Source organism: Hevea brasiliensis, chromosome 17, assembly GCF_030052815.1.
Source record: "Hevea brasiliensis isolate MT/VB/25A 57/8 chromosome 17, ASM3005281v1, whole genome shotgun sequence".
NCBI classification, from domain to species: domain Eukaryota; kingdom Viridiplantae; phylum Streptophyta; class Magnoliopsida; order Malpighiales; family Euphorbiaceae; genus Hevea; species Hevea brasiliensis.
The window spans coordinates 28,865,367-28,886,288 of NC_079509.1; the positions used below are offsets into that span (position 1 = coordinate 28,865,367).

Below are 20,922 nucleotides of genomic sequence, written 5' to 3' on the forward strand. Positions count from 1 at the left end.
CAGTTTTCGGGTTTTGGTCAAAACTACAAACTTGTAGATCTATGTCTTATTGCACGCGGGGCAAAATTTCAGGTCAATCTGAGTTAAGTAGACCAAGTTATGGTCATTACACTATTGCTGGTCAAATGGCATCAAATTAGGTAAATTTTAGGTCAATTTGGTCAACTTTGGTTCGGCCAGTTTTTGGACCCGAACTTGTGCAAGCTTTTTGACTTGCTTCTGGTCATTTCTGGGTTTTGGTGTCTTCATAAGACTTGTAGGTATGGGTCTTAACTATTCATGGTTAAAATTTCAGGTCAATTGGACCTGTTTTGAGTGAGTTATGGCCTAAACACTCACTGCTGCCCAATTGGTCATTTTTCAGGTCCTAATTGTACCTAATCCGAATTGGTCATTTTCTTAGGTCACCTTGCAAGCAGAATTTTGGTATGTTTTCTCAATGAAAGTTGGCACATTTTGTGCCTAGTTCCACCTCCAATTGGTCTCATACCAATTGAGGTTACACATTTAAACTTATTGGCTAAAATGTACACTGCCCTTGGTTACTTTGCTTAACACACATCAATTACACACATTTACCTTGCAATATGTTTACTTCTCTACCAAATCTGTTTTGGTACATTACCAAAACTATATATTACTTTACATTAACATCACTTTGGGCAGATTACAATTATCTTCAATACACCAAATATAACTCTAATTCCCAAAGTCCAAACACAATTACACATACACATAACATTACTAGTTTTTACATACTCTTTACACAACAAGTTCATATACATATCCATCAATCCTTCTATGTCAATATTCTGCCAAAACTTCCATGAATACATACATTTATTCAAGTGTCCCCAAGTTGCCGAAAATCTTCTTCAACACCAAATTGTCCTACAATTCATCAATTCCCAAACAAGTGCCAAAAATCACCATATAAATATGAAGTAATTCACTAGGTTATTAAATCATCACAACCAACATAATTCTCATCAATTATATGTACAAATACTTCATCAATACATGATTACATGGCTGCCCAAAAATGGATATCTCAATACTCTTCAAACTTAAAAATTTCCTTCACAAAACCAACACCCATAACATGTATACAAAGTTTATCAAAGAAATCATCAAAAATGCTAACTTACCTTATGGTTGGAGCTTGTTAAACCTTGCTTAAACTTCTCAAATTTGGTATCAAACTCTTCCTTGTGATGAGTAGACAAACTTTCATGAAGCCACTTAAGGGATTGGAGTTGAAATGGAAGGATTAGATGAGCTTGCATGCACACGCCAATGGAGGTTTCCTCTCACCTTCAAGTCGACTAGGTTTATGAAAAGAGGAAGATGAAATTTTCTGATGGTGTAATGGAAGTACACCTGCCCCACTATGTGTTTAATTAATCCTTTAATGGTCCACTAACTCCAAATAATCATATAATAAGCTAATTGTTCATTTATTCTGCATTAACCCATGATTTTAGCTATTTACTTTAGGTACCACCAAATTAATTTTTCATTTTATTTTCTAAGTGTAATACTATTTATTTTTAATGGACATTTAGGTCAAAAGACAATTCGGGATGTCAAATGACCATAATGCCCCTGTTCGGGTTGCATTCCCGATTTTTCGGTAACACCGGGTTTTGTCCATTTTTCGATTTCTCACTTTTCTTTGTACTAATTATTTAATTTTTCTTTGATCTTTCTAATGATATTTATTCTTCAATAAGGGTCTATTTAAGTCCTAAAATTGTTTTCCAGGGTTCCCCGCAGTCCAGGGCTAGTCAACGGTCCACGCCATGACTTCCCGGTGCGGTCACCCATCGCTAAGGTTTTCGGCTCGCTTAACTTGGTTACATTTCTTTGCTATGATTTTTCCTTTGTTTTTCTTGTATTTCATTTTTTTATGTCTCCTCACTCATATTAAAGTGTGGTTCTAGGCATCCTAGCTGTCCGGACAGCACTAGTCACCGGAACAGCAGAACGCACTACCGAACTTCGGGGTGTTACAATTCTCCCCCCCTTAAATAAATTTTGTCTCGAAATTTTACCTGGCATTAGTCTCTGAACAGCTGTGGGTGCTGTCTCCTCATATCCTCTTCACGTTCCCAAGTAGCTTCCTGGCCTGAATGATGGTTTCACAGCACTTTAACCAGGTGTATCTGTTTGTTCCTCAACTGCTTCACCTTATATGCCAGAATTTTTATGGGTTCTTCCTCATAAGAAAGGTTTGGATTTACTTCAATCTCTTCAACTGATAGTACATGAGATGGGTCAGATCTGTACCTCCTTAACATGGACACATGGAAGACACTGTGTATCCTTGCTAGCTCTGGAGGTAATGCCAACCGATATGCCAAAGGACCCACTCTTTCCAGCACTTCATATGGTCCGATGAAACGAGGACTCAGTTTCCCCTTTCTTCCAAATCTCATAATCCTCTTCCAAGGAGAAACTTTGAGGAATACCTTATCACCCACTGCGTACTCAATATCTCTTCTTTTCATATTAACATAGGACTTCTGACGGTCTGATGCAGCCTTGAGTCTATCTCTAATCAATCAGATCTTTTCCTCTGTCTGCTGAATAATTTCTGGCCCAATCATCTTCCTTTCACCTACCTCATCCCAACATAGGGGAGTTCTGCACTTTCTGCAGTACAAAGCTTCATATGGAGGCATCCCAATGCTTGATTGGTAGCTGTTGTTATAAGCAAACTCAATCAAAGGCAAGTGTGTATCCCAACTACCTTCAAATTCAATCACACAAGCCCATAGCATATCCTCCAATATCTGAATAACCCTTTCAGACTGGCCATCTGTCTGTGGGTGGAATGCTGTGCTAAAGTTTAATCTAGTTCCTAGGACTCTCTGAAGACTACCCCAGAATCTAGAAGTGAACCTAGGATCTCTGTCAGACACAATTGATACTGGCACTCCATGCAATTTTACAATCTCATATATGTACAATCTGGCCAATCTTTCCAGGCTATAGTCCATCCGAACTGGTAAAAAGTGACCAGACTTGGTCAATCATCAACTATAACCCATCTTGCATCATGACTACTCTGTGTCCTTGGAAGTCCTGTAACAAAATCCATAGTTATTCGCTCCCATTTCCACTGCATCGACAAAGGATGTAACAAACCAGCTGGAACTTGATGTTCTGCCTTTACTTGCTGACAAGTTAGGCATTTGGAAACAAATTCAGCTATGTCTCTCTTCATACCCATCCACCAGTAATGCTCTTTCAGCCCTCTGTACATTTTAGTTCCACCAGGGTGCATAGCAAATGGAGACTCATGTGCTTCCTTCATAATGATTTGTCTCAATTCCACATCACTAGGAACGCACACTCTGCCCTGATGTAGCAATAAACCATCATCTCTCACAGAGAATTCAGGTTTCTTGCCCTGCTAGACTTCTTTCGGTAACCGATACTTTTCATCACTCTGAGCAGCCATTCTGATCTGATCAATCAACACTGGCTGTACATGCCAAGCAACTACTGTCTATCCCTCATCATCAATCTCTAAACTGGCATGCTGTGCTTTCAATTCATATAACATGGACAAAGGAGAAACTCTGAGACTTGCCATTGTCTTGCGACTTAAGGCGTCAGCCACCACATTTGCTTTCCCTGGCTGATAGTCTATTAAGCAATCATAGTCTTTAATGAGTTCTAACCATCTCCTCTGCCTCAAATTCAATTCCTTCTGGGTGCCTAAGTACTTCAACTCTTGTGATCTGTGTAAATGTAGCATTTCTCCCCATACAAATAGTGTCTCCAGATCTTCAGAGCAAAAACAATAGCTGCTAACTCCAGGTCATGTGTTGGGTAATTCCTCTCATGCGGTTTCAGCTGGCGTGATGCATAAGCAATGACATTCCAATCTTGCATCAGTACACAGCCTAACCCATTGTGAGAACCATCACTATAAACTGTGTATTCTTTACCCGGAGTAGGTAAAGTGAGGACTGGAGCTTCAGTCAACCACCTCTTCAACTCATCAAAACTCTGCTGACATTTATCTGTCCACTGAAACTTTACATCTTTCCGAAGCAGCTTGGTCAGTGGAGAAGATAACATAGAAAATCCCTTCACAAACCGACGGTAATATCCAGCTAAACCTAAAATCGCGAATTTACGTGATGTTCTGGCGCTTCCAATTAAGGATAGCTTCTACCTTGTTGGAATCTACCTTGATCCCTTCAGCTGACACAACATGTCCCAAAAAGGAGATTTCTTTCAGCCAAAATTCACACTTCGACAATTTATCGTATAGCTGTTTCTCCCTTAAAGTCTGCAGTACAATCCGCAGATGTCTGTCATGCTCCTCTGCATTCCTTGAATATATCAAAATGTCATCAATAAACACCACCACAAATTGATCAAGATATGGTCTGAAGATAGTGTTCATCAGATCCATGAAAGCAGCTGGAGCATTTGTTAACCCGAATGGCATTACTAGAAACTCATAGTGGCCATATCGAGTTCTGAAAGCAGTTTTTGGAATACTCTGCTCTTGCACCTTCAACTGATAATAACCAGATCGTAAATCAATTTTGGAGAATACAGCTGCACCCTTCAACTGATCAAGCAGATCATCAATGCGAGGCAATGGATATCTGTTCTTTGTTGTCACTTTATTCAACTGTCGGTAGTCAATGCATAAACGGAGAGTACCATCCTTCTTCTTAACAAACAACACTGGTGCTCCCCAAGGTGACACACTAGGGCGGATGAAGCCCTTTTCAAGTAATTCTTGCAATTGTATCTTCAACTCCTTCAACTCTGCTGGTGCCATTCTGTATGGTGTTATGGAGATTGGATCCACACCAGGCATAACATTAATTTCAAACTGCACTTCTCTTTCCGGAGGTAATCCTGGCAATTCATCAGGAAACACATCTGGAAAGTCATATACTGTAGGGATGTCCTTCAATGCTGGACTCCCCACTTGGGTGTCTACCACATGTGCCAAGTATGCTTCACACCCCTTTCTGATCATCTTTCTGGCTAGTGCAGCCGAAATGATGTTTGATGGCAATAACTGTCTTTCCCCATCTATTACCACATCATTATACTGAGGAAGGCCAAAAGTGACTATCTTCAGCCTACAGTCAATCACGGCATGATGCCTAGCTAACCAATCCATGCCCAAGATGATATCATAATCTCTGAAGGGCATTTCAATGAAATCAGATAGAAAAGTGTGTCCTTGGATCACCAAAGGACAATCTCTATACATTCTATTAACCCTAACCTCCTGTCCTAACAGACTTGTTACTAGCACCTCAAAGTCCATTTTTGTACATGGAACAGCAATGCAATCAATGATGCTAGCACTCACATAAGAATGGGTAGAGCCCGGATCAAATAACACAAACACATTTTAGTTAAAAGTTGAGAAGGTACCAGCCACAACATCAGATGTCTCTGCCTCTTCCCTCTGTCTCATGGCATAGACTCTGACTGGAGCACTATTTTGCTCTGAATGTTTTACTGCGCCTTGGCTGCCTGCTGGGTTACCTCTACCCCTGCCTCTACCTCTGCTGGGTGGTTGTGAACTTCTGGTGATAGGGCTCTGAGCTGACCCTTCTGCAGTAGTAGGAGGTGGTCCAACTCTGCGACTACTGGTGCAGTCCTTGGCAAAGTGTCTGGTGCCTCCACAGTTATAACAGGCTCCAATAGCCTTATAGCATATCCCACCATGATTTTTTCCACAAGTTTCACATTAGCGGGGAGGGTAGGAACCTGCAGTACTCTGTGACCGGATAGGGAGGTCTCTCACTGAATATCTTCCCCTACCAGATTTCTTGCCACCTCTGCCATGTCCCCCATAGTTCTTCCTCTTTCCAGTATGACCACTGGAACTCTGTTCTACTGATTTTCCCTCTTTCTCTGTCTTCTCTGATCTCTTTTTCTCTTGAGCAGTCTCAAACTCAACTCTTTCCAACTCTAGGGCTTGAGAAACAAGTTCAGAGAAGTTAGTGTGTTTGAAGCTGATCACTTGTACTCTGATACTGGGCTTCAAGCCAGTTTCAAACCTCTTGCATCTCTCCCTGCTGGTAGAGAGTAGACTCACTGCATAATGGCTAAGGAGGGAAAATTCTATCTCATACTCCGCCACTGATCTGCTTCCCTGTTTCAGACTGAGGAACTCTTGCAGCTTCTGGTCTACATAGCATCAGGGACATATTTTTGTCTGAATTCCCTGAGAAAGTCATTCCATGTTAGCACTGCAGGCTCTACCAGACTGTGGGGAATGGTTTTCCACCAGTCATAAGCATCCCCCTGTAGTAAGGACACTGAGTATTCAAATCTAAGCTCCTCTGTACAATGTAACTTCTTGAACACCCTATCCATCCTCTATAACCATTGTTCAGCTTCTAGAGGATCTACTGTCCCCTTAAACTCTGTAGCCCCATACTTCATCAATTTGTCATACTGTCTCGTAGGAGACTGTGGTTGTACCACTGGTGTCTATATTGGGACTTGAGTAGGCACATTGCCAGCCATTTGTTGGAACATTGCAGCCATCTGCTGAGCGAACTGAGCAGGAAACTGTGGTACTGTAAGGGCTGGTGCTGCAGAACCACTAACATTTTGTAGGCCTGGGGCATCCCCTTGCACCTCAGCCTCAATAGATTGATCGACTGAACGATCACCCTCTTCCATATTCAATGCGAGGATTTTAGATCTCCTGAACAAATAACACAAGGAGATTTCCTCCTGTTAGTGCATTTTTATAATGTAATGTACTGTATGTATCAAACAATGATATTGAGCAGTTGTACTATGAAGACAGAACATTCAAGTAACAGGTCAAAACAGAGTTTAAAAACTTTGCTCTGATACCACTAAAACATGTCACACCCTACCCCTCTGTAAGGCATAACATGATCCCGTAGTATACCTAATGAATTACCAACTCCGTCTACTGATAACCCATTAAATACACTACAAGGGATTTTAAAAACTTTTCTTACTTATTTTACAGTGGTGAGCACTATTTACAGGTATTAAAAACTTCAGTGAACTGAAGTGAAACAATTAACTCATTTGATTTATTTGGAATTTCTGTAAAAATTTTGGCAGAGTGCCATCTGTATTTTGAATAAAACAGTTCTTCAGAAAACCTGTAAAAGACACTTCAATAATTTTCCAAATCTCAACTCCAATACATTTCTCAACACAACAATTTATCAACTCAATTCCATAGAAATTTTTCAAAGTTTGAGATAAGGAAATATAATACAATTTTCACAAGTCAAATAACTTATAATTAATTTACAACTTCAAGGTACAATTTGAATTTACAACTGCTCAAAACCAAAAACAAAATGTACATACAGTGTCATACATTACAGTACAAAATGCAAAATATTGGTATACTCATTATACGGTGTAATCCTCATTGGATGTATATGCGGCTGATACTCCTACTGTCTCTCTCTACTGCGACAAAGAATAAAGCTATCACTGAGACAATGTCTCAGTGGTGCACAACATTAACCAAATACAATTTAAATCACAATTCATAAATCATATCAATAGTGGATACTTAAAACCATAGTCAATTTCAAGACAGTAATTGTCCATAAGAATTTAAACTCCATTCGTCAATATCACAATAATTTTCATAAGTTAGATCATGTTTGAATTCAAAAGACAGTATATGTCAATGAGAGTTTAAATCCATTTCACAATCTCACAATACATATCAATAAATCACACACAGCTTAATCATGATCCATGGTTCAATTCGTCCCAAAAGCCATTGGCTAATGAGGTATTCAATTCATCCCAAAAGTCGATGACTAATGAGGAATAACATAGCTAGCTAGCAAAAATATGAGTACTCTTCCAATTCGTCCTCAACAGGCACACACCTCAACACTTCAGCTAGAGAGGGAATTCAATTCGTCCCACTAGACAAGCTAATGAGGAATACAATCAATATACATGATAGCTGTGGTTTCAAACCATTTCCAATGCTTTTAAATCAATAAGTATCCATCAATGTCATTCAAACAATTTCTCACAGTTTCAAATCATTTACAATGCTTTTCAAGCAATAAATATTCATTCAAATACATTTCTACAATTTAAAACAATAATATACAAATAGTCAATATTTATTTCAATTGAAAATAATTCAAAAGAAATAGTTATTGTGCACAAACATCTGATATTTGTCTCCTGGTCTTGACTCAGTATTTCTTTCCCTTTTGCTGAGTCCTTGTTAACTGAGAAACACAATTTGAAGTGTTTCAGTGCTAAATTAATTTGCCTCTAACGATAATGTTCGATAAACAATTCACTGAATACCTTTATTTGCTTAATCACCTAATATACCGACCTTCTATGCATTTTAGGTAAATTAGGTTTTAGTGTCATTAATATGTCACATTCGATAGGGTTTTAGGTTTGGTACGTGTTACCAAACTCAATTCTATGTATATTGCGTTTTCTTGCATTTTATTGCAAATTGTTGGATTTCGGGATACTAGTTTGACCTAGCCGGACGATCTAGTTCCCTCAGTTTTCGGGTTTCGGTCAAAACTACAAACTTGTAGATCTATGTCTTATTGCACGCGGGGCAAAATTTCAGGTCAATCCGAGTTACGTAGACCAAGTTATGGTCATTACACTATTGCTGGTCAAATGGCATCAAATTAGGTAAATTTTAGGTCAATTTGGTCAACTTTGGTTCGGCCAGTTTTTGGACCCGAACTTGTGCAAGCTTTTTGACTTGCTTCTGGTCATTTCTGGGTTTTGGTGTCTTCATAAGACTTGTAGGTATGGGTCTTAACTATTCATGGTTAAAATTTCAGGTCAATTGGACCTGTTTTGAGTGAGTTATGGCCTAAGAACTCACCGCTGCCCAATTGGTCATTTTTCAGGTCCTAATTGTACCTAATCCGAATTGGTCATTTTCTTAGGTCACCTTGCAAGCAGAATTTTGGTATGTTTTCTCAATGAAAGTTGGCACATTTTGTGCCTAGTTCCACCTCCAATTGGTCTCATACCAATTGAGGTTACACATTTAAACTTATTGGCTAAAATGTACACTGCCCTTGGTTACTTTGCTTAACACACATCAATTACACACATTTACCTTGCAATATGTTTACTTCCCTACCAAATCTGTTTTGGTACATTACCAAAACTATATATTACTTTACATTAACATCACTTTGGGCAGATTACAATTATCTTCAATACACCAAATATAACTCTAATTCCCAAAGTCCAAACACAATTACACATACACATAACATTACTAGTTTTTACATACTCTTTACACAACAAGTTCATATACATATCCATCAATCCTTCTATGTCAATATTCTGCCAACACTTCCATGAATACATACATTTATTCAAGTGTCCCCAAGCTGCCGAAAATCTTCTTCAACACCAAATTGTCCTACAATTCATCAATTCCCATCCAAGTGCCAAAAATCACCATATAAATATGAAGTAATTCACTAGGTTATTAAATCATCACAACCAACATAATTCTCATCAATTATATGTACAAATACTTCATCAATACATGATTACATGGCTGCCCAAAAATGGATATCTCAATACTCTTCAAACTTAAAAATTTCCTTCACAAAACCAACACCCATAACATGTATACAAAGTTTATCAAAGAAATCTTCAAAAATGCTAACTTACCTTATGGTTGGAGCTTGTTAAACCTTGCTTAAACTTCTCAAATTTGGTATCAAACTCTTCCTTGTGATGAGTAGACAAACTTTCATGAAGCCACTTAAGGGATTGGAGTTGAATTTGAAGGATTAGATGAGCTTGCATGCACACGCCAATGGAGGTTTCCTCTCACCTTCAAGTCGGCTAGGTTTATGAAATGAGGAAGATGAAATTTTCTGATGGTGTAATGGAAGTACACCTGCCCCACTATGTGTTTAATTAATCCTTTAATGGTCTACTAACTCCAAATAATCATATAATAAGCTAATTGTTCATTTATTCCACATTAACCCATGATTTTAGCTATTTACTTTAGGTACCACCAAATTAATTTTTCATTTTATTTTCTAATTGTAATACTATTTATTTTTAATGGAAATTTAGGTCAAAAGACAATTCGGGATGTCAAATAACCATAATGCCCCTGTTCGGGTTGCATTCCCGATTTTTCGGTAACACCGGGTTTTGTCCATTTTTCGATTTCTCACTTTTCTTTGTACTAATTATTTAATTTTTCTTTGATCTTTCTAATGATATTTATTCTTCAATAAGGGTCTATTTAAGTCCTAAAAATGTTTTCCAGGGTTCCCCGCAGTCCAGGGCTAGTCAACGGTCCACGCCATGACTTCCTAGTGCGGTCACCCATCGCTAGGGTTTTCGGCTCGCTTAACTTGGTTACATTTCTTTGCTATAATTTTTCCTTTGTTTTTCTTGTATTTTCTTTTCTTGTATTTCATTATTTTATGTCTCCTCACTCATATTAAAGTGTGGTTCTAGGCATCCTAGCTGTCCAGGCAGCACTGGTCACCGGAACAGCAGAACGCACTACCGAACTTAGGGGTGTTACAGGCCATATAGTCAATCTGGCGATAAGCTAAGTATAATAACACATTACGTATAGCCGTAGGCTATTAAAGTCACAATGTGGCATAATAAGCCGAAAAACACAGCATGTCATATAGCCATTTACAGAATAGCTGTCAGAATCCTATTGGCATGCCAAACTATCCAAACTAGTCAACTAGGCAAACTAGGGCACATTATAAATAAATTGTTTAATTCTTCAATTTCTTAGAGTTTACTAGCTATTATGTAATTCATAAGTCAATGCATATGTTGACCCTTTTTGGTAATATAGATAAGTTGATTCTAGCATCAACATGTCACAATTTGTAATTCAATATGCTGCCAATATAGTGCAATTTACCATTTTTACAAGTTGGCATTCAATGCTAAATTACTTCAAGCATTATTGTATGTAAATGTCAAATTCTCAATTTTAGTGTGCTAGATTGGTCTAGCATAAAGTCCTATTTCTCTCAGTTTTTAGCTTCTGGTAAAAGAAGAAAAATTGTAGCTCTATATCTTATTGACTTGTGACACAAATTTCAGGTCATTCTGAGTTGTATAGACCAAGATATGGTCAATTTACTAAAGCTGGACAGATTGCACCTTTAGTGCAAAATTTAGTCAATTTTAGGTCACATTTAGTTCTAGCAGTTTTGGTGCCTGAAATTGTGCAAGCTATTTGACTTGGTTCTGGCCATTTATAGGCTTTGGTGTCTTCATAAGAATTGTAGCTCTATGTCTAAGCTATCCATGGTAAATATTTCAGGTCAATTAGACCTGTTTTGAGTGAGTTGTGGTCATCCAAATGACTACTGTTCATATGGTCAAAAATCTGGGTTTGCAAGGTTACCATTCCGAATTTGGTCATTTTTAAGGTCTGTTTCTAGGTAGAATTTTGGCAAGATTTCTACATGAAAGTTAGCCTATTTGGTGTCTAATTTTACCTCCCATTGGCCTCATACCAATTGGGTTCACAGTTTTGCACTTATGACCTAATTTAGGTGCTGCCAACACACACAACTTGCATTTTGAACATTACACTTTCAATTTTGACAATCCTCCTCCTCCCAATACTTCAATATTCAATCATGGCACTTATATATATATTGTAAACAATTCTAGCAAGCATTTTGGGTAGAACACTGAAGTGCTCAATGCACACAATACACCATTAAAGTTCAACATTTATATCCACCCAAATTCAATTTACATCAACACTTATATTACACATACACTTCCATGGCAATTATACAAACTACCTACAATTCAACACCATCATATTTCATTAATAAATTTCATAAACTCAAACACAAATTCATGATATTTAAGGCTACCCAACATGGCAGTTTACTAAAGCATCAAAGTCCCACTTTTAAACCCTTAATTCAAGCACTAACATACACATCCATAGACATTAACCTACTACAACTTCCATTTGAGTTAATCAACCTTAAATCCCATCCATTATAGGTAAGAAAAACTCAAATACAACAAACCTTCATGGCTACCGAAAATGGACAAGTTCATATCTTAATATTTCCTTCCTTTGTCTTCACCAAATTACTCACCTCAACCTAAACACAAGGTTTACTAAAGCAAGGGAGAGGATTTGGACACTTACCTCTTGAGAGCTTCCTTTAAACTTCACCAAATCTTATTTTTCTTATTTCCAATATCTTCCCCAAGGTGAGTAGGTAAGTTTTAATGAAGGATGCAAGTGGAAATGATAGCTTGATCATGCACCAATAGAGCTTTGCATGTGGGGCGGCAATGGAGCTTTCATGAAGGACAATTCGGCTAGTTATTTGGGAGGAAGAAGATGGACTAAATTTCTGTCCAAAATGACTTTAATAGGTGTCCCAAAGCTTGAGTTAGTGGAGCACTAACTTGAATTAATAATTCATTAATCTTAAATTCCTTAATTTGTTCATTTCCCACTAATCTTTTACTATTTACATAATATATCTCATTTTAATTTTTCATGAAATTATCAAAGTGTAATATCATTTATTTTTAATGGACATTGAGGTCAAAAGGCAACTCTTAGTGTCAAATGACCAAAATGCCCCTCTTCGGGTTGTATTCCCAATTTTTCGGTAACACCGATTTTTGTCTGTTTCTCAATTTTTCGTTTTTCTTTGTACTAATTTATTAATTTTTATTTGATAATTCTAGTGTCAATTATATTTCAATAAACCTTTACTTATGTCCTGAAATTTAATTTCGAGGGTTTCCCGTGGTCCTAGGGTCGGCAACGGCCTTCCCGGTGCAGTCACCCATCGCTGCGGTGCCGGCTCATTTAACTTAGTTTCATTTTCTCTCTTTTATTTTTTTTAATTTTTCTTATATTTTCTTTTTATTTATTTCATCATTATATGTCTGTTCACTATCACCAAAGTATAGTTCCAGACATCCTGACTTGCCTAGATTGATATTAGGCCACTGGAGCAACAGAACGTATAGAACACGTACAGTGGGGATGTTACAGTTGGCTTTAATTCTTTCGAGTTTCTTTGTGAGATGATCAAACTGGGTATTTATCATGCTTAGGGCATCTACTTCCAAGACCCCTATAGTTCTTCTTGCATTTCCTTTTTCATTTGACCACTCATAATTATGGTATGCAACCCTTTCTAGAAGTTCAAGTGCTTGTGGCACTGTTTTCTCCATTAGATCACCCTTTGCAGCTGAATCAACTGTGCTCCTTGTAGAAGGTACTAATCCATTACAGAAATTTTGCACCAATAGCCAATCTTCTATGCCATGGTGTGGGCATTCCCTCTACAGGTCTTTATATCTTTCCCATGCATCATAGAGTGATTCTCCTTCCTTTTGTCTGAAGGTGTTGAGCTCAAGCCTCAGCTTTGCAGTCTTTGCAGGTGGGAAATGCCTTGCTAGAAAAGCTTGAGAGAGGTTTTCCCAAGTAGTGAATGTTCCAGTCGGTTGAGAAAGTAACCACTTCCTTGCTCTGTCCCGAACGAAAAAAGGGAATGCTCTGAGTCTTATTGCTTGATCAGACACTCCATTCATCTTGAATGTATCTCATAGGGCAAGAAAGCACTGGAGGTGATAGTGTGGCTCCTCTGTTGGTGAACCTACAAACTGGGTTTATTGAATCATTTGGAGCCATGCTGGTTTTAATTCAAAGTTGTTGGCTTCCACTGTGGGTCTAGTGACACTGGGCTGAAATCCTTGGACAAATGGAGCTCCGTAATCTCTTAAGAGTCTTGGTCTGTCATTATTATCAGCCATAGTTGGGATTTCAGGATCTCCTTGATCGTGCTCTTGATGTTTCCTTTCCCTCCTGATGGCTTTTAGAGTTCTGTCTATTTCTGGATCACAGTCCAAAATTTCCTCTGGCTTTATTCTAGTCATATACCAGATCGGGCACCTGAGAGAAAAGAAAAGAAATACAACCAGTAAAATAAAAATAAAATTAAATAATAAATATAATTGCTTAAATCAGCTAAATCGCCTATCCCTTGATATTACTAAAACCAAAAATTCCCCAGCAACGGCACCAAAAACTTGTTTGCTATTTTACAATCATCGCAAGTGCACGTATCGCTAATAAGTAATAAAGTGATAAATAGAGTATCATTCCCATGAGGAATTTTGTTTAGCAAGTACCAATCTACACAGAAATCTTGACTGTCTAGGCTATCGAATACTTAGGGAATGAAGTTTGTTAACTTTAAACACTAAAATGGTAAACTTAAAACGAAATGATTTATTTAAAGCAATTCTGGAATTAAGATTTCACAATTGAATCTTACAAGGGATGTTATCTCATTTATTTACTGATTTGAGGATCGTTATCCTTGATGGAAATCAGTCCTAAGCTATCCTAAATCCTCTCTTAAGGCATCTAGAGTGTATTTTAATTAACTCGAACCCTACTTTCACGGTGATCAAATTAATTAAAATCCTTTAAGACCTTTGACCAATTTTTAGGTTTCACAAAGGTATCAGCCTATGTCTAGGTCAGAATTCCTAGGTTCAAGATCTTGATTTTCTAATGTTAATCTTCACCTTTTAGTCCTTCAATTAACATCTACAATCATAACTAAGTGGGTACCAACACATAGCATGCATTAAGATTGCAAGAAATTAAATCAAGAAACGAATCTCAAATCCAATAAACAAAACTCAGTGTTTATCCGTAATAATAATTACAAGAGCTACTCTCCCAAATCCAGAATAAGAAAACTGCTCACTCATGGTGAGTTTAACAAATGTCATGATGAAAAGTAAAAATAATGAAAAGAGAGTTATATAGAAGAAATAAAATAATAAAATCTATCTAAGGAGATGAAACAAAGGAACCAAAGAGAGTTTGCAGCTTTGATCTTGTGGAGCTTCAGTTGGAAAACTTCTTTTGGTACTTGATGTAGAGCCTGACAGTAGCAACCTTCAACAGTAGTCCCGACGATAGTCACCCCCCTTCCTGATGTTTTCTTTGTTATTTATATTGGTTGCTCTAGTGTTAGGACATTTTGAGTCCAAAAGGCTTTAGGAGTCTCATTCAGATCAGAAAACAGGAGGGGAATTCACGTCAGAAAAATAGGCTACAGCATAGTACACGGGCCGTGTGTCACTACACGGGTCCAGCAGAGTGGGGCCGTGTAACTTGCTGGAGGAAAATCACGTGGTCTTGTTTTGGCACAGAAAGTTACACGGGTCTGTGCCAACTACACGGGCCGTGTACTATTGTTCTCATAAGGTTCTTCAAGCTTGCGTCTGGCAGAGACTTACATGGATCCCTGCAGATTACACGGGTCTACTTACATGACCCGTGTACTTGTGTTTCTCATCAATTCTCTTGGCTTTCTTCTGGCAGAGAGTTACACGAGTCTGAGGCTTGGTTTACATGACCTGTGTACTTTGTATCAACAGCAATTCTTTGTCTTTTAACCTCTCCAAGCTTTCCTTTGCACCCCCATCCTTTGGGGCTTCACCCAAACACCTGAAATAATGCAAAAAATATGGAATTAAGGGCTTGGCAACAGAATTTATGAAAACTAATGAAATCAACTACTATGCATGAAAATACTTGCCTAAATGCTATGATTTAGAATACAAATGTGCTTAAAAACATCTATACAATTCAAGTGTATCAGCTCACCATACAACTCTTGTAGGTGAAGGAGGATCTCACTTGCACTCTGCATATTCTCATGCTGCTTCTGCAACTCATTACTCATAGAAGCAAGCATGTAACACTTGGCTCTCATATCATGCTCCTTCCACTTGTCCAAAGTTTCATGTTCCTTTTGAATGGCCTCTGGAGGTAAGGGACCAGGAACATTTGAGTCTATAACTTATCCTATATGTTCAAGGTTCAGGACAAGTTTCAAATTTCTTAACCAATTAGATAAATTAGGTTCTGTCAACCTATTGCAATCAAGTATGCTTGTAAGGATATTGGATGGTGTTGGTTGTGGTGTGCTCATTATTATCAAAAAATTAGCTGCAGAAAATAACCAGATTAATTACTAAATGTATCATGTAATTAACCAAAATATTATGGTCTTTTAATCAAATTGGTCCTCCCACTAACTTAGCGAATCCTACACTTCCAAAGTAGAAAATGGAAATCCTAGTTGGATGGATTTCTAGTGGGTGATTGAATTCTTATAATCTTATTGATCATCCTCAGGTACATCCATTATTGGAATTACAATAAACTATAAGTGAGCAACTCCTTGCCCATCACATTTCATGTGAGGTTCAATCCTTTACCTAACCCCTAATGCTCCAAATTTCAAGTACATCCATTATTGACTTATCTTGCATTAGTTAAGTTGATCCCATTAAGCCAGTAAATATGCAAATAATTATAATGTCCTCAGGTACATCCAATATTGGCCACCAAACCATTTACATATTTACAACATCTCATGCTTAATAATTATTTTTAAGAAAATTTCTTAAATTAATTGCATCATATGCAAGTATTTAAAATTTCTTAAAATAATTGCCTCAATGGAGGGCCCATGTTATAATTTTTTGAATTGTACCATATCCAACTTAATCATTTGTTCGGAAGATTTTGTGGTCATCCTAATTACTACTAAGGTCTCACTTTGCACATTATCCATTTAGCATGCATATATCATATACTTGTATACATTTCCATACATCTCATGCATTCATGGATAAACAATAAAAATGGTATGATAATGGACTTTTTAAGGGATTTAATTCTGAACCACCAAGGATTGAATCAGGGCATTCCTAGGTGCATTTCATTCATTCATATTATAAGAGTTGCTGAAGGAGTACATAATCAACACTTGATATTGAATTCCTCCCACTGGTCCCACCAATGCTCTTGACCTCCTTGATCTTCTTGCAATCCAATATTACATAGTAATCCTTAGCATACTAAGGCGAATTTACAAAAACTAAATAAATGAAATTACAACCCAAAATTTTTACAACCTTAATAATACATGCCCAAAATAAATTAAAATAAATTAATTAAGTTACAACCCAAAGAAACTTAAAAGAAATAAATCCAATCTCATTGGTCTTTTATTGTCCATGATCATCCATCATGCATATCACTATTTAACAATTAAATAAAGCATACATACTTAAATTAAATTGAATATCTCATATTCAACTTAAAAATCCAGATTTGAATATGATTCAAACAAATTTAAAAATTCAGATTTGAATCACATTCAAACAATTTCAAAAATTCAAATTTGAATCACATTTAAACAACTTCAAAAATTCATATTTGAATCATATTCAAACAACTTTTAAATTTTAGATTTGAATGACATTCAAATAACTTTAAAAATTCAGATTTGAATCACATTCAAATAACTTTTAAAATTCAAATTTGAATCACATTCAAACAATTTTTAAAATTTAGATTTAAATCAAAATTTAATTGTGTGATTAAAATAACTAATTAAACATTTTAATTAGTCATAGGATGAACCTTAGAACATGTAACAATTGCAGATTCCAAGGCCAAACCATGCGCACCACTTTGGAGACTATTGATGCGCACCATTGATGGTAATCAACCACATGCCGCCAATTTTGCTTTTGCAACCAGCAATGAATAATCATCTCATGATCAAATCACACAATTAAATCATATAATCAACAATCTAAATAGCATATATAGTGGCTCTAATACCAATTGAAGGAGCAGAAGCATGAAAAATATAAGTTTATATCATTGAATTCAAAATTTTTTCACCTAGGGTCACATGTATCATGCAAGATTCATTTTTATCTATTTAATTTCAATGATAAACAGCATATTAAAACTTTTTTAATATGTTTTTGGATCTACATTTGCCACTTAAGATTTTAGAATTAACAGATTAATTCTTTAGAACCCTATATTAGACCAAGAACAAGTGCACTAAGCTTTTTGATGCACTACAGTGTGTTTGGCACATTTGGGATGTGCCTAGGACACCAGATATTGTCCCTCTAGCCCTTGAACAGCTTCTAAAGCTTTTTCAATCAATTAGAAAATCAAGTTTTGCCTTTTGAGAGATTACAGATGTAAACAGGACACTAGAAACAATTTCTAGTATTTTTAATTCAAGAGATTCTTGTCTAATCTCTTTGAATTGATGAGAAATGAAGAAAAACAGAAGGAGAGGCAGCCAAGGGTGGCGGCACCAAAGAAATGAATGGCAGCTTATATTTTTTCTTTTCATCCTATTCTTTATATAGCTAGGTCACCACTTAAAAGCCTTGCCACATGTCACCTTCTGATTGGTTCTAGGTTTAATTGACCTAATCACATTGTGCCAAGCGTCAAACCTATATTTAATCTTGACTTTGATCATCTTACATGATTAGAAAACATATGGCAAGCTTATGTGTAGTGCCATGTGTCACCATCTCATGGTGCTACATGTCACCCTGTGAAATGACCAAAATACCCTTGTGTATTGATTTTGAGTTCTCAACCCAAAATAATTATTTTTCTACTTCTAATCAATTTATATCAAATATAAATTAATTAATTAATCTCTATTAATTAATTTCTCATTAATTAAATTTATATTTAAACACTTTAAATATAAATTTAACTTATACTATGCATCCAATAACCTAGATTTGGTTTCAATCCATGCTAGGGACTTTGCAATCTAATTACAAACCAAACCTATTTAATTAATCAATTAAACTCTTTAATTAATTAATTAAATCATATTTAATTTGGTGATTACTTGTGTATATATGTGACTTACTAGGCTCATCACTAATTGACAATGAGACATGACATCAACTCTTAATATCATCAGAACTCTTTCTTACCATAAATGATTTCTCTAAATCATTTTATGCAGCTCATAGACTATGGTTAATACCTAGCATAGCATGTCATAGCCACCCAATCAGTAATAAGTTTTACCTTAGATGAACCTATAATCATATGTTACCATGCACTAGAATCTCTCTGTTACAAAATCCCAACTCGAGCTGGAGTCATGGTTTATGTCAAACCCCATTTGCTATGAATATTATGTTCTCTTTTAATTCCAGTTATTGATTAAAAAGATTTTCTCATTAGAAACTCTTTTCTGATTAAATCTATCTGTCCTGGCCAGGAACTTGAAACATCAAGAACAATTAAATGAACATTGGATTTTATCCCTATTTACTTTGGGTAATAGATTCCATCTTGATCAACACCTACCTCCATATATAACTAGTAGGAGCCAACACATGCCCATATACCCATACACAGTATAAGTATTAAAGCAGTATCAAACTCAAACCACCTATATACAAGGTAACTGTGCTATCTCAGGTCTAAAGATTATATGCACCGATATGATTTATGACAATGCATTGACAAGAGTAAACTCTATGTGCTTGTCATAAGTGTCACTGGTTGGACCTACTTATCATGTATAAGTGCCTATCATGTTTTTCATATGGCATGAGACTCACCATTCCATCTTATTTACATCTCATATAAATAACTTGGGAACAAACATGGTTACAATCTTTCTGGATAAGTCATGTCCTTATTGTGAAGTATCCTCGATTGTGAACTTATTTATGATACTTTGTGCTATAAATACTGTCACTCATATTCTTAACAACTTAAGAATAGAATTTCTAACAAAATATCAATGGACCTTTTCTATTACACATAAATATATTATGTAAACGGAAAAGTAAAAATGCCTTTTATTAATAAAAGATGTACAAGATACATACTAAATAATATACTCTAGGGCATACTACTGACATGCACACCGGGAGATACTTTCTAACCGATGGTATGACGGCCCGAGATATTAGGTACCCAGTGCTAGTATATCCGTTTATCCAATCTGGTCCGTGTATAGGCTACACGAGCAGTTAATTTAACTATTATTCAATTCAGACAGTTAAACTAAGTGTATTGATATGCAGTACAACCAAATTAAACATAAAAACAATCTTATTAAAGATTACTGAAGAATTAGTCTGCAAAGACTATTGGCATTGAAAATCATAAACAAATAATTTATTTTATTTTAGTTTATTTCTCTTTATAATTGGCACCACTAAGCAGAATTGCTTAGCGCGTTGCTTTTATAATGCGTAGGTATTGGAGACATTACTAGTAAGCCCAACCGACCAACGATAGGGTGAGACATCAGATCTGCACAGGAGTCCAGAGTCTGTAGCAGTGGAATCATGAAAAACATAGGTTTAGATCGTTGAATTCAAAAATTTTTCATCTAGGGTCACATGCATCATGCAAGATTCATTTTTATCTATTTGATTTCAATGATAAACAGCATATTAAAACTCTTTTAATATGTTTTTGGATCTACATTTGTCATTTAAGATTTTAGAATTAATAGATTAATTCATTAGAACCCAAGATTAGATCAAGAACAAGTGCACTAACCTTTTTGATGTACTGCAGTGTGTTTGGCACCTTTGGGTTACGCCTAGGACACCAGATGTTGTCCCTCTAGTTTGTCCACACCAAGATCACTAATGGCTGTAACACCCTCCTGGTAGCAACTTCGTACATTCTACTGTTCCGGTGACTAGTGTCGGTCCGGACAGCTAGAATGTCCGGAAAAATATTTAAACTAAAGTGAGCAACCAAAATTAACTCAAATATTAATAAGAAAAATTTAGGAAAAATTCTAGAAATAAAATACAACCAAGTTAAATGAGCCGGTGCCCTAACGATGGGTAACCTAGTGAGAAGTTGCGGTTCTCGCAACTAGGAGCCCTAGACCCAGGGGAAAAATTATAAAATAATTTTTGGAGCTCCAGAGAAGGATCATTGAGGTTCTTATGGCATTAGAATGCCAAGGAAATGCTTAGAAAAAATTTTCAATCAGT

The 20,922-nt window shown here is 36.4% G+C and overlaps 1 non-coding gene across 1 annotated transcript; it reads left to right on the forward strand.

Moving 5' to 3' along the window:
- The first annotated feature begins 13,336 nt into the window (after positions 1-13,336).
- LOC131175630 (small nucleolar RNA R71) lies at positions 13,337-13,443 on the forward strand. Its single transcript, XR_009145824.1, has one exon. It is a non-coding gene; the product is annotated as a small nucleolar RNA R71 (small nucleolar RNA).
- Positions 13,444-20,922: the final 7,479 nt, after the last annotated feature.